This window comes from Dasypus novemcinctus, chromosome 3, assembly GCF_030445035.2.
Source record: "Dasypus novemcinctus isolate mDasNov1 chromosome 3, mDasNov1.1.hap2, whole genome shotgun sequence".
NCBI classification, from domain to species: domain Eukaryota; kingdom Metazoa; phylum Chordata; class Mammalia; order Cingulata; family Dasypodidae; genus Dasypus; species Dasypus novemcinctus.
In genome coordinates, this window is record NC_080675.1 from 44,338,513 (window position 1) to 44,343,200 (window position 4,688).

A 4,688-nucleotide genomic window follows, 5' to 3' on the forward strand; every position below is an offset into this window, starting at 1 on the left:
CAGGAACCCACACATGGGAAGCAGGCACTCAACCACTAAGGTACATCCACTCCCCATTAAGTGGTACAGTTTTTATCATATGTAATGTCATGTGGCAAGTGAAGTAGAAATTATTTTTTTGTCTTTATTTATTTTTTAAATGTTACATTAAAAAAATGTGAGGTCCCCATATATCCCCCCTCCACTCCTCCCCCCATAACAACAACCTCCTCCATCATCATGAGACATTCATTGCATTTGGTGAATACATCTCTGAGCACCGCTGCACCTCATGGTCAATGGTCCACATCATAGCCCACACTCTCCCACGGTCCACCCAGTGGGCCATAGGTGGACATACAATGTCCAGTAACTGTCCCTGCAGCACCACCCAGGACAACTACAAGTCCCGAAAACGCTGCCACATCACATCTCTTCCTCCCACTCCCTACCCCCAGCAGCCACCATGGCTGCTTTCTCCACACCAATGCCACATTTTCTTCGATTACTAATCACAATAGTTCATGAATAGAATATCAGTTATTGAATAACTGGTCTTTGCCAGGAACTGTCCTAAGCACATTACATATATTACCTCCTTAAAAATCTACCATGGCCCTGCAAGGTAAATATTAGTTTACTCGTTTTACAGATGGGGAATTGGAGCAAAGCGAGGTCAAATAACTTGCCCATGGTCACACAGCTAGTTTGTGGCAGAGCCAGGAATAGAATCCAAGTCTACATGACTCCTTACACTCTTCCTTAATCCTAGAAGATTGTAATTGCGCTATCCCTAGCCTTCTCTTCTTTAGGTTAGACAACTCTGGTTCTATTTAACTATTTATTCTTTTTTATGATTTATGGCAGGTCCCTCATTTTATAGAAATTCTGACTCTTCTTAAAGATCAAGAACTATGCTTGCCGGAAATGGTTGTGGTTCAACTGACAGAGCGTCTGCCTACCATATGCAGGGACCAGTGTTCAATACCCAGGGCCTCCTGACCCGTGTGGTGACCTGGCCCATGCACACTGCTGCCGTGTGCAAGGAGTACCATGACATGCAGGGGTGTCCCCTGTGTAGGGGAGCCCCATGCACATGGAGTGAACCCCACAAGGAGAGCCACCCCATGCGAAAAAAGCACAGCCTGCCCAGGAGTGGTGTCACACATACGGAGAGCTGACATGGCAAGATGATGCAACAGAAAAGCAACACAGTTTCCTGGTGCCGCATGACGAGAATGCAAGCAGACACAGAAGAACACACAGTGAATGGACACAGAGAGCAGACAATGGGGGGCGGGGAAGGGGAGAGAAATAAATAAAATAAAATTTTAAAAGAAAAAAAGGAACTATGCTTGGTGGTACAATTAGATTGAGTGTCTTAGGGGCATAGTACATTGTACCCTCTGAAAAGAGTTTGTAGATCTTAAGATCTCACTAGTACTGGGATCTAATAATTGTGGCCAAATTAAGCTAGTAAAATCATTTGTGAGACACAAAAAAAGAGTAAAGGTACATAGTATCAAATGAATTTTATTATTTTTTTAATTGAGAAGAAGTGGTTAAAAGTCCTTTGAAAAATTTAAAATGATATTAATATTAGGATAGTAGGGCTGGTGGCAGTAAAGAAAAAAGTGTATCCACCCATCACTCCATTCATCCACCCAAATATTAAGTTATGCCTTTGTTCAAGACCTATGCTAGGTACAGAGAGAGAGAGAGAGAGAGAAAGAGAAAGGATGTGTGTGTAAGTGTTTGGGGAAAGGGGGATTACTGCATGTATTTGTTCTACATGGTTAGTTTTGCCTCCACACCTTTAAAGCACAGGGTCAACTTTAGCCTGTGCATTAAACTTGTCTAATCATGAGGAAAATATCAGACAGATTCCAATAGAAGAGCATCCTGCATTATATTAGACCAGTATTCCTTAAAACTGCCGAAGTCATCAAAAACAAGGAAAGTCTGAGAAACTGTCGCAGCCAAGAGGAACCTAAGGAAACAAGGGGACTAAATGTAATGGGGTATCCTAGATGGGACCCTGGAACAGAAAAAGGACTTTAGGGAAAAACGAAGGCAATCTGAATAAACGACGGACAGTTAATAATGATGTAAAAAAATACATAAAAATTTAAAACACTCACCAGTCCCAGCTGGGTAAGATTGTTGTTGTTGATCAAGAATGGGGCCTGAGGGTTGAAGAGATGAAGAGATACCAAGGTCACAGTCATGCAACAAATGCACCTGAACCCAAGGTGGAGACAGAGCCCTGCTCAGCCTCTAGATGTTATTCCAGTCCTGGGCCGTTGCTCAGACAAGCATGGCTTGAGTCCTCTGGGCACCGAAGCGCTTGGGTCCTTGACCAGACCAGGGTCTACCAGAGAATCCAAGCCCCTCCCAGACCATCTGCTTTAAGACATTTCTTAAGACAAGCCCTTCGTCTCTCGTTCACCACCTTTCAAATGGCGATAGATTTTACTTGGCAAGGTTTAAAACCAACCCTGACCAACCTTGCTTAGTTCTCCCCTTAATGAGCAGAGAGAAAAATGCTGTTATTGGAAGCAACCTCTCTGCAGCACACTTCCTACTTTTTTGGCAAATTAAAAGTGTTTGGATGAAACTCTTCCGTGGTCCCAATCAATAGCTCAAGCCATAATTATTCAGCGGTGCTTGCAGATTTCTGTGCTGACAGCCGGCTGGGTGTGCTGATCTGTAATTGTTTCATATGCTTATGCGGCTTGTCTCTTCCCATGATTGGGGTCTGCAGCAAACTAATCAATAAGATCTTTGGGAAAGTGGGGAATAGACTTGCCAGCATCTAAATTCACTCAGCCCTGACCATTTGTCTAGGGGAGATGTTAACCACAATTAGATGAGCCTTTCTTTATTTTCCTGCCTTTTACCCATCTGATGCATCTGATGTGGGAGATCCAAAAATGCCCACTTTAGAGGATAATTGGGTAATATCAGGTTTTTGATTGTGTACAATAGTTACGTGTCAAGGAGCAAAAAACATCAAATCTTATTAGCTTAGATTTCACTATTTCAAAATTACTGATCATTTAGATGGGATTTGGATTATTGAAGTTTGTATTTTCTCTAACAGATCTTTTCCTAAGAATGGTATATCTTAATGTTGTAAACAAAACTGTAGGGGTGGGTGTTTACGATATTTCAAAGGATTAAGTTTTTTCAAACATCTACCAGTCTTTTAGAAGTGCCTAGCTACTGGTGTTCATTCAAAATCCTTCTAGAATTCTAAGAGTCAAAGGACCAAACTTGGTGCCAGCCTTGCCTCTATTTTTCCCTAGACAGGTTTCTTAGCTTTCCCTCTCCATTGGTTTTGTTTGTTTTTCTATAAAATGGGAATATGGCCTATTAACTTCACAGGGTTACTACAAGAATAAGCCAAAAAGAAGATAGGGTAGTGATTTTTAAATGTAAAAAATACCAAGTCAGTTTATAATTTCACTCATTAGAGTATTTTTAACATCTGTAGTTAATTTTTAAATTATTACTTATTTTTTATAAATAATAGAGTATTTATCAAATACCATATTTAGGCTTATTTCATGTTCTTGAGAGTGACCAAACTAATTCTTTTAAGACTTAACGCACACCAAATATGACTATACTCAAAATCATGAATAATCAGATCGGAAAAGGCTATCTTTTTACCTGAAAGAGAACATGAAACCTCCAGCCCAATGTGAACATGAGCCCAGGTAGCTTGCATCAACAGCTTTGTTTAAGTCTTAAAGGGACTGTATCGAATCAAAGGCATGGAGGTTCCTCTAGGGCATCCTATGAACAATGCTATGAATGGCTCTCTATTTGTCCTGAGTGCTGAAAAGCATCCAAAAATGACAGATGCTCTTCTTTAAGAGACCGAGGTTTCTGAGCATCTGGTCTTTTCTCTGTAGGAGAAGATGGCCGGACTGCCTGAGCAGGGAACTGAACCCAGGGAGTCGCTCCAACCCAATCTTTTTTAAAGTATTTGGGTTCACCTCAGATATCAACACCCTCGCCTAGTTTGAGTAAATGCCCACATGCACATGGTGCTGTCCAGGGACCTGTGGAGAACAAGCTATACCACTGGCCAGCGGCACCAAGCACCAGCTCCAAGCCTCTTCGCTGGGTCCTCTCCCTTGTAACCTCACACCATTGCACGTCCTTTTTTTCCCTCAATACCGAATCACCCTGGACAGGGTTCAAGAAAAATCCACCTGACACAAAATCCCAGAGGCTTCCCAGTGGTCCAACAGGAATCCTCATATCACTGTTAGTCTCTTTTCACCTTCTCAGATCCAACCTCCATCCACTACCACCCACTCATCTCATATTTAAATACTCTAGGTGAACAAGGTTGCATACAGTCTCTGAACCCCTCTCTCCTTATGTCACAGGATAAATTAAAGCGAACCGCTGAGAAACCTCTAGGAACAGAGAGTGGGTTGAAAAGAACTGTCTCTTTAAATGAAAGAGAACATGAAAACTGATGGTTCCAGTATGAGTGTGAGCCATACTTTATCCTGGGAGAAATATTAGAAAGAAAGGGACATATATTTCTGTTGACACTGTATATTAAGTGAACTTTCCAAACCCTATTTGTCTGTATTGAATAAATATGCTCAGAGTTTCCTACCATGTTCTGTACTTCCTCTGGTTTTAAATCAAAGGGATTAAGAGTCCTAATTAAGACACTGGAGGAA

At 41.6% G+C, this 4,688-nt stretch overlaps 1 long non-coding RNA gene across 1 annotated transcript; it reads right to left on the reverse strand.

Moving 5' to 3' along the window:
- Positions 1-2,118: 2,118 nt before the first annotated feature.
- On the reverse strand, positions 2,119-4,279 carry LOC139437883 (uncharacterized). Its single transcript, XR_011647798.1, has 2 exons — positions 4,203-4,279; positions 2,119-2,165 (listed from the first exon to the last, which is right to left on the reverse strand). It is a non-coding gene; the product is annotated as an uncharacterized lncRNA (long non-coding RNA).
- Positions 4,280-4,688: the final 409 nt, after the last annotated feature.